The following is a 10,668-nucleotide window of genomic DNA, read 5'->3' on the forward strand; positions in this document are numbered from 1 at the left end:
GCATGCAGCAGTTATTCATTTCATCCATCCCAATCCCTATAGCACTGCATGGCACGGCTACAGCAATTCGGCTGCAGCTTCACAGTAGCAAAGGTGCCGCATCCAATTCGGAAACTGATGCGACAGCCAGTGGTAATGAGCCCTTAGAAAGAGCTGCTAAGGTCATTTGGTGGTGCTTAGTGACCTGTAAGTAATACAAAATCTCAATGAACTTCTGTTTATTTCAAACACATTAGGTAGAAAAAAACAAAAAGTTTTGTTAAAGTAATACCTTTTAATGGCTGATAGAGTTAAATTATGCAAGCTTTCTGGGATCTAGTCCACTTCTTCAGGTATATTTCCAGATGTTAGCTATAGTAAAACACTCATGCAGGTAAAAAGTAAACATGAAGAGGACATGAAAGAGACTGCTTAACAAAATGTTCAGCCTTATTTCTTCTATCCTATAAGTTCCTATACCTGTTCTAATGTGGTCTTGATTACTGCAGCCTTTTCTCTGTAATATATCTTATCTTTTCTTTGTCAAGCTTTGTTGACCCAGGGAGGAATGGGCTGCCTCTGTTGTAATGAATACAAGTTATGCACGCCCCCTGCAGGCTCTGTGTGCTTTGTTTACTCCTCACTCTCTGCTCCCAGTTTCAGCTTGTCTGATGCAGTTTGTGAGGTTGAGGGGGGAGGGAGCTGCCTGTCATAAGCTGGGAAACTGTGAGAATCCCAGACTGGAGTGCAGATAATTCACTATGTAATAAAAACTTGTAGTATACTGTAACATGATATATATATACACACACACACATATACATACACACATATTCATGTATATATATATATATATATACACATACACAAACGTCACTTCCTGGTTAGCGGACATGTTTTTTGTTTGTAAATACTGCCTAAAACTGCTGATTAAAAGCCAGGATCGGCGGGGAGCGGCGGAAACGGCGAAGAGGGATCCAGGATCACAGTGACCTGATAGGTATATTTTTTATTGTACAAATCGGACAGTACAGATTCTCTTTAAGAAATGAACCACATTAAGAAATCTCTGTGAATCTCTGTAGGCTGCAAAACATTTGGAAATTAATGCAGAAACCAAATAATGAACCACTGTACAGTTTTAAATCTTAGTGATCCTTAGGAAAATTCCAAATCTCACTCAATGTTTCAAAATCTATACAACACTGGAATCAGACAGAAGATAACACCTTCTTGCTTTGTACGTTATCCCATCTTTCCGCAGTGTCCTCAATGAACTTGCCTGACTCTCCACTCAAAATAAATGACTAGTCTAGTAGCTTCTGTTTTTCAAATTTGTGTAATTGAAACAATGTAACATACAATTCATTGAGACAACACTAAATGTGCAGGGGTATTTGGGCACACCATGCACCATCATAGGCTGTAATGTGAATTAAGCTGGCCACTAACGGTCCAATTTCTAGCGAAAAATCGTTCGAGCGATCAGAAATTCTGATCGGATTGGTTGTAAATAATCTCCATTGGTGGACACAATCAATTATGGACAAGTGAAAAAAAATGTCACCCGAATGAATTTTCGTCGAATGAAAATTTGGATTTTCTTGGTGGTCATGATAGATAGGAAGCAATGATTGGTTAGTTGATGGTGTAGTGAACGATTTTTCGTCCGATCAGAATTTCTGATCGCTCGAACGATTTTTCGCTAGAGATTGAACCGTTAGTGGCCAGCTTTACAGCTACAGTGGCACTCAGACAGTAATTTGGGTGCTGTAACAGATGGCAGCTGAATTACGTCTTACCCCTGACTGAGTCCATGGTGGCCTGGAGGGGGAATAGTAATTGACGCCACCGTGATTTTTGCAGAAGCAGGGTGAGGCGTTTATCGGCTTGGCCCTGCGCCCAAATTTCCAGGTACCTTAAATACATGAATGCAAATTTTATACCCCTTTCACAAATTGAATCTCATAGTTATGCATGCAAAACATTACACATTTTCCACTGTGACTGAAACATGGGTGTAAACAAAGTCTTTTGGTACATTTCTGAATACTTGAGAATGTTTTCCTATATATGACTGACCAAGTGCTGACCAAATGCAATTGTGTGTGTCAAAGAGAGGTTTAGTGAAATGATGCATTGCTGTTAAAAGCATATAAATTGTCCAACTCTCGCTTCGTATCGAGGTAACACCCTGATTCCTGGCGAGAAATTCTATTTTTTGATCATATTTCCTTCAATAAAGCTTATATTTTTTAACTTGGAGACACTGTACTGTACGTTCCACATCTCCTAGGAAGAGCACTGGAGGATTCTAAGACAATGAAACACATGGGTTTATTTAGGATGGAACAACACAATCTTGGTTATGTACAAAAAAGTAAATACTAATGAAGCTATGTACACACAGTAGGCTTTCATTGCCCAAAACATTTGTTTGCGACCATTTCAAGTGGCAGTCTACCATATGCACAAATGTTCCTCACCTTTGGCAGCTTTCTGTCCAGTTGGAAACTTTTCAGCAAATTCGAAACAGAAGTGGCGCCCAATGGTATAGTAAAACTGAGTTAAAATCAATTAAATGAGAAAAAGGTTGGGGTGGCTTACCTCAATAAAGAAAAAAATCATAAAACACATGAACTTTAGTATGCACTGGGTCTGTGCCCACCTCTTCAGGCCAATTGTAGTGCCAAAGTGTGCTTGCAGCCTAGTTACAAGCAGTGTTGCCAACCGTCCGTATATTTACGGATTATCCATAAATGCAGAGTTAATTTTACTTATCCGTGAAATGCGTGACAGTTGGGGTGGTGTCCATAAAGTGTAAACATATATACTGGGCGGGAGGCGGGGCCACCAACCAGGGTATAGCTGACAGAGAAAGCCATCCAACTGCAGCCCAGGCTTTCTTTCTCCAGGCTTCCCCTTTATTTCCTGATGGCCACTGGCCAGACTCCACCCCCATTCTTTTACTACTGCAGTCCACAGCCATTCAGTTCTCGGGGACGAGCAGCCAGCGCCACTGACTCGCGTCCTATCTGAGAAGCCGAGGCGTCGCTGCCGCCTGCCCGCCAGTCAGTCAGTAAACGCTGTCACAAAAAGTCTGCTGCTGACAGGTAGGAGCCGCCGCTACCCCTCTCCCTCCTTACACAGTCATGTTCTCGGCTGTGTCTGTGTCGCTGTGCGAAGGCAGAAAAGACTGCTCAGCTATCTTGTAATCTGATGGTCTCTGTGTGAACTTTTGGCCCTTGTGTGCCTGCTGCCATTTCACCTCCTTGGAGCAGATGGACAGCCACTTGCACTGAGGCAAGCCAAGTCTGCATGGTGCTACATGCTGGCTCAGCTGCCTTAGGGCCTATTTCCACTACACGCGGATTCTGGATGCAGAAAACTGACTCCAATGAATGCCTATGGGAAATCTGCATCAGAAAAATCGTGTCTAGTGGAAACAGGCCCATAGACATTAATTGGAGTCAGTTTTTCTGCATCCAGAATCCGCGTGTAGTGGAAACAGGCCCTTAAACTGAATGGAAACCAGAAAAAAAAATCAACTAGATACCCGCCTTCCCACTCCTCTCACGGTTGGTCAATTACTGCTCCCCTGCCGCCGAAGGAGGCTCCGGAAGTCTTGTGCACTCTAGCATGCGCAGTATGGAGACGACTGTCTTTGGGAGCACTCAGGCTCCCAAAGACTTCAAAGCCTCTCTCGTCGGAGGATTCAAACTGGGGAGCCAGCGCTTAACGGAAGTGACCGGAAGAGGAGTGGGAAGGCTCTATAGGACCCCGACACTTCCCGCTCCTTAGGCAAGTATCTGGCTGATTTTTCTTTTCTTTTTTTAAAAAAAGCTTCCCATTAGCTTTAAGATAAGAAATTTTACACTTTCCTCTCCAGCTTTCCTCTTCCTCTTTGTCCAGGTTAACAATCAGCAAGCCCAAGTCCCTAGGAAAAGTGAGTTTAGAGGTGTGGTGGGGAACAAAGGACTCAGTTGCCAGCTTGTATTTATCTTGGAGGAAAAACACTGTCAGATCATGTGAAAATGCTGATGTCTAGACAAATGTCTATGTATGTATCATGGAGTGTATGTATCGTGGTCTAGGGCCAATTTTGGGGGAGGCCAATTAACTTATCTGTATGTTTTTGGGATGTGAGAGAAAACCGGAGTGCCACGGACAGGTAATGGATAGTACACTGGGCACCAGGGGGCACATTGCACATTAGAGGGACAGCGTTGGGCCGTCAAGGCAGTGGATACGGCGTCACAAGGCCAATTCCAGTTCGAGCCGACAGGCAGCTGACAGATCTCTCTCTAAATCAGATTCGATTAGAGATTTTTTGAATCTGCCCATCATTGCTAGATATATGGCAACCTTAAAGGACTTCCGAGGCCAAAACTGAGAAAATTACACTGTACCTTTTTTCTAGCCGAATCCACGGAGGACGCCCTGCGCGTCCTCCGCTCCGTTCTGCCGTCAGTGTCTGCCTATTCGTTCCCCCAGGGCAAGCCCCGACCCCACCGAACGGGTCGCATCGATGCCGCCCCTAAGATGGCCGCCGCCTTGATCCGCGGCTGCGCAGTACGCTTTGCCGCGATTGCGACTGCGCAGCCTTTAGCCCGCCTCTCGCCGCGTATGGGTCCCGGCATCCTCCTGAAGCGTGCGGCGGGAGGCGGGCTAAAGGCTGCGCAGTCGCAATCGCGGCAAAGCGTACTGCGCAGCCGCGGATCAAGGCGGCGGCCATCTTAGGGGTGGCATCGATGCGACCCGTTCGGTGGGGTCGGGGCTTGCCCTGGGGGAACGAATAGGCAGACACTGACGGCAGAACGGAGCGGAGGACGCGCAGGGCGTCCTCCGTGGATTCGGCTAGGAAAAAGGTACAGTGTAATTTTCTTAGTTTTGGCCTCGGAAGTCCTTTAAGGCTGCTTTCACAGTGGGACGTTACAGGCGCACGTTGGTGCAGCCTGTAATGCTCCCCAACGTACAGCAATGTAACTGCAATTGGCTGTTCACAGTGCCCACGTTGCGTTACATTGTAACGCTGCACGTCAATCTAAAGTGCCGCATGCTACGGCGTTAGAGCGGCTTTGCCGCGTTAGCCTGCTTGCACAGGGGCAGTGATTAGCCACATGGCTAATTAATATTCACTGCACTGTGCTGACGTCACTGGCGGGACCACGTGATGCGGAGTGCTCTGCTTATGTGGTCTCCACCAGCGCATGCGTACTATAGTACGCATCACGGACGCATCAAAGAGCCGCTTAACGCGGCTCTTTGCTAACGTCCTCTGCCACCATGACCATGCATTGCGTTAGGTGCACGTTATGCGACCTTAAAGAGAACCAGAGATGAAGCACCCTCTTGTATTTTCCCTTATAAATCAGTGGGAACATGACAGTAAACACCTAATCTGCCCTTTGTTTCATTGTTCTCTGTGTAATCTGACTGTTTACACCTCTGATAAGAATCCCCGACTGAGAAGTCAGGCTGCGCCGTCTAGCTTTGCTACAGAAAGATTATAGCTAAGTCTGTCTTCTGTGGTGTTATTTCAAGCCCAAGCCTGCCCCCTTGTGGCTTTTCTATAATGACTCAGCAATAATCATTCCCAGCAAAGCCAGATTTAATTGCTCAGTCTGGGATTCTTGTGACTGCTGATAACAGCCACTTTTAGCAGTGAGGGTGAAACAGAGAGCATGGTAAGTGTTTTCTCTAATGTTCTTACTAATATACATGGTAAAATACACAAGGGTGCTTCGTCTCTGGTTCCCTTTAACGTAGCACCTAACGCAACGTCTTAGTGTGAAAGAAGCCTAAGAGGGGAAAAAAGGCAAAATCCTTTGGATCATTTATTGTATTATTATGTCTATAAGTTAGTGCCTAACAAATGCACGCTGGTAGACTTACATCAATAGAGGACGCAGGCAGCCCCATTCACTCTATTTGACTCAGTAGCTTTACATTCAAGTTTTTTTGGGGTTTTTTTATGAAGCTTCATTGAACAAGCTAAACTAAATAAAGATAGCATCCTTGATTAAAGACTAAAGTTACAGTTACGCTTCAAAAGGAGAATACCTAGTAAAAGCAAATCTGTGGAGAGAAAACTCTGGATCCTCCTAGAGCCTTCAGCTGCAATCCAAGTCCCTCTTCTTCTTCTTCACAGCTGCATCCCCTCCTTGTATGAGCACAGCCAGTAGGGTCCCTACCTGCACAGTAGGACGAAGCAACATATTACTGTGCAGCCGCACATGTACACAAAGGGGAGCATGGCTGCCAGCACTATATTCGAGAATATTGTTAAATATTTTCCAAGGGTCACAGTGCAGAAACAGAGGGACATAAGATTGGGGCTCCCTTCTTCTGAGGTGAGTATTTAGCTATTTTTTTTTAATTACTTCAGGGACCCTTTAAGAATCATAATATGACCTTGCACAATAAATCCATAATGAGCTTAGGTCTGCTTTAAGTCAGAGATTTGAAATAAAATATTTGAGCCTATTTATTAACACATATCTCATACATTTTAGAAGATAGATCGCTTTTTTTCCAGAATTTACGCCAAGAGCTATAATAACTATATGAACAACTCATTAAAACATGTCTGACTTCATTGTACTCTGGAATCTGATATCTTAAGGAAGTAAGTTGTGAAAAGAATATGAAAGCATTTACCATAAAGTGAAAATCCCTCCAGGGAATCTCTGCCAGGTACTTTCTGGGATAGTAACGTGGTTATACACTGCATAGACAAAGTATTTACATAGGAGGAATGTAGATCATTACTAAAGCTGAGTTTTGGTCACTGAATCAGTCATCATAGGTTGGTAAACAGAACTAATAGCACTGGCTACTGGAAGGCTGTGGGAGGTATGTAAACACTGGGAACAAGCACGGAATTTCTTCAAATACGGAAAATCATGCTTTGCCTTTCAGAAAACAACTGTGTCATCCCTCCACAGAACGGTAATTTTCTATCTTGGACAGGCACACAGGATGCACACAGAAATGGCCATCTGGTGGAGATGAAGTAGTGAACTGTCCAAACAACAACTCCAATGCAAATTTACAAGGACCTATATAGGAATACATCTAACAAGAGCACAGGGTAATGCCAATAGTAGATATCAGGTACATTTACCGATATTCTACTATCCCTGAGTCCAAGCAGCTACAGCCGTTGTCCTGTCTGAAATAGCTATCCGTCTGAATGAAATAGCTACTTTCAGCACTGCGCATGCGCACATCCATTTGCTCGTCATAGGAGCGGGGAGGGTCGTCTGAAATCGCTACTTTTCTGCCGAAACTAGCAAACCTAGCGCAGAACTGTTGTTAAATAAAAAGTGGCTACGAGCCGCTGTGCTGGCTTGCCGAGATCTCATCTCCCTTGCTTTATTACACAGCTGCGCTACTCGCAGGGCAGCTGATAATCCATCACTCAGGCTGACGTGCTTCTCCCTGCTTCCTCCTGAAGGCTGCGATGTCTGTCCTCCTCGTAATGGAATGCACAGCAGAGCGGTGTATAATATCTCTGGCATACACCTCGTCTAGTGCTGTGCATCCCTCTCCCCTGCTCTCTCCTCTGCTTTCATCAGAGCTCCTCTGCTTTCCGTTACATTTGTGCAGCTCCTGACTGACTTGCCATGTGACAAACTCGGGAACCAAACGACACTGGGCAGCTCTGATGAATGAGCAGGAGAGGAGCAATGCACAGCGCTTGACGAGGTGTAATGTAATTATAAACTGCTTTGCTGTGCATTACAATACAAAGGTGTGTAGGGGACACACATTGCAGGGAGGGAGGGGGAGAATGTCAGCCACGGGGAGAGTGTGTGTGTGGGGGGGGGGGGGGGGGGGGAGACTGGCCTCAAATTGCATCAGTCTTTGTGGGAGGGTAATATATATGGGGAAGGTGAGGGAAGAGGGTCAGTAATGCTGGCCACTTAGTTTCTTACTTTGGGGGGGTCGGAATGATTCTGGCTATACATGGGGGATCAAGAGGATCATTAGATTAGTAGGAGGGGGGGGGGGAGGGTACACATAAAATGTTGGGAGGGATAGTCATACTAGCCACTTTGCAGGGGGGGGGGGGGGGGGGGGGATTGGATGGTAGCACATGATATGAGGGGAAGGGCAGGGGGTAAGGTGCAGAGCAGGTGAAAAACGGCTGCCATAAGCACCAATATTAAGTGCTGCATTTAACGTTATGAACAGTGCTTAGTAATGTGCTGCCCACATTGCGATTGTTCTGGTGACTGCTGCCCACATTGTGATTTTTCTGGTGACTGCTGCCCACATTGCGATTTTTCTGGTGACTGCTGCCCACATTGCGATTGTTCTGGTGACTGCTGCCCACATTGTGATTTTTCTGGTGACTGCTGCCCACATTGCGATTGTTCTGGTGACTGCTGCCCACATTGCAATTTTTCTGGTGACTGCTGCCCACATTGCGATTTTTCTGGTGACTGCTGCCCACATTGCGATTTTTCTGGAGATTGCTGCCCACATTGGGATTTTTTTGGGTGACAGCTGCCGTCACGTCTCAGCATCCGGGCGCTTCCGTACGGCCATTCAGCGCTCCCGTAGGGTGCCAGCTATATGACACTCGTCGGGTGGCAGTGGGGGTGCATAGAGGGTCAGGAGAAGCTAGATAAAGTTATTTGGAGTCAAAACCACTGTGGAACCGGATGGTTATGCATAGCAAACAAACTGAGTAAAATAGGCCTAAAACATCTCAAGGCAGAAAGGGACCATGTAGCTGTAATCTAAACATGTGGCTAATAAAGACCTCTGAGTGTCCGAGGATACCAGGACGGCCCCCACCCCCCGGTGCGACCCACAGTCGGAGAATGCCGCAGTGGCGGACCTGGACTGCGAATTACATTGTCACAGATGTGAGCGCCTCGGGGGGGGGACTGGGGTTGCAGGGGGAGCAAGCCCGCAAAACAAACAGCCAGAAAGTTGACAGCTTACCGCGGGGCACACCGCGTGGAGGAGAATGCTGCAGTGGCGGACCTGGACTGTAAAAATACAACCAGGATGGCATACAAAACATTATAGTCAGTGCGGGCGACCCGAGGGGGGGGGGTTAATCGGGTCAGTGCCCACTATAAGGCAGAATACCCATAAGGTGCGCATGAATGTCCAGGCTATTATCTAAATGTAGAATATGACAAGGTGAGAGAATCTCACGTATAGATCTGCAGATCAACCTAGGCATGGTTGTGCGCATCCCAGTATCTGGCTACCTGGCACATAGGGGGAGACAGTGGTGCTCAAATACCCCTTTTTAAAATTCGAGTTTGGTCGAATTCGAATAGTAAATTATTCGAGTTCAGTCGAATATTCGAGTCAAATAATTTTTACTATTCGATTCGACCTCGGACTTTGAGCTCACTATTCGAGTCGGTATTCGAGCTCATTATTCGAGCTGACTATTTGAATTGGCCTTAAAGGGAACCTTAACTGCCGTGGAAAAATAAATTCACTTACCTGGGGGCTTTCCCAAGCCTCCTGCAGCCGTCCTGTGCCCGCGCCGGTCCTTCGGTGCCCTCCGGTCTCCCTCCGCCGCTTAGTTTCGTTTTCGGACGACTGCCAGTCGTCCTCGGGCCTCTTCCGCATTCCTCGTCGTAAACTGCAGTAAAGCGCGTCCGCATGACGCGTTTGGCGTCATGCACATGACACGTTTGGCGTCATGCGGACGCGCTTTACTGCAGTTTACGACGAGGAATGCGGAAGAGGCCCGAGGACGACTGGCAGTCGTCCGAAAACGAAACTAAGCGGCGGAGGGAGACCGGAGGGCACCGAAGGACCGGCGCGGGCACAGGACGGCTGCAGGAGGCTTGGGAAAGCCCCCAGGTAAGTGAATTTATTTTTCCGCGGCAGTTAAGGTTCCCTTTAAATAGCTTCCAACACTTGTTTTGAGGGTGAATGATGCAAGAAACATCTTTTTTTCCATGTAACAACAGCAAGTGATTATGTGGGGATGTTCCTTTAAAAAAAAAAATGGTGGAAAGAGGTTGTGTCCAAAATTTTGTTCAGTACTGTATATACTTCTTCTTCTTCTTCTTTATCTTCTATATCTTCTTCTTCTATATCTTCTTCTTCTATATCTTCTTCTTCTTCTATATCTTCTTCTTCTCCTTCTCCTTCTTCTTCTATATCGTCTTCTTCTTCTTCTTCTATATCGTCTTCTTCTTCTTCTTCTTCTTCTATATCGTCTTCTTCTTCTTCACTTATTTCTCTTTTATAATTTTTTTTTTTTAAAGAAATGCAGCTATTTTTGAGCGTAATAAATAGCTGGTGGCGCTGAGTGACTGAGTGAGTGTCCCTAGTACAGTAAGTAAGTAGTAACAGTCAGGAAGTACAACTAGAAGTTACAATAATCAGTAGTAATCACAAGGAAATAGAGTGTGTGTACACTACAGACAGTGAGTGCACGCGCACAGTCGCACACACACGCAGGAGCTAGCCTATGAACAGTGACTGAGTGTCCCTACTAGTACAGTAAGTAGTAACAGTAAGTACAACTAGAAATTACAATAATCAGTAATCAGAAGGAAATAGAGTGTGTGTACACTACAGACAGTGAGTGCACGCACACGCAGGAGCTATGAACAAACAGTGACAGTGACTGTCCTAGTACAGTTACAGTATATAACTACAATACAAAATACAATCACTCAGTAGTAAAGGACAGCAGAA

The 10,668-nt window shown here is 45.8% G+C and overlaps 1 long non-coding RNA gene across 1 annotated transcript; it reads right to left on the reverse strand.

Moving 5' to 3' along the window:
- Positions 1-1,024: 1,024 nt before the first annotated feature.
- LOC137522716 (uncharacterized) lies at positions 1,025-7,145 on the reverse strand. The gene is made up of 3 exons (XR_011022413.1): positions 6,640-7,145; positions 6,043-6,173; positions 1,025-2,293 (listed from the first exon to the last, which is right to left on the reverse strand). It is a non-coding gene; the product is annotated as an uncharacterized lncRNA (long non-coding RNA).
- Positions 7,146-10,668: the final 3,523 nt, after the last annotated feature.

Source organism: Hyperolius riggenbachi, chromosome 6, assembly GCF_040937935.1.
Source record: "Hyperolius riggenbachi isolate aHypRig1 chromosome 6, aHypRig1.pri, whole genome shotgun sequence".
In the NCBI taxonomy this organism is placed as follows: Eukaryota; Metazoa; Chordata; class Amphibia; order Anura; family Hyperoliidae; genus Hyperolius; species Hyperolius riggenbachi.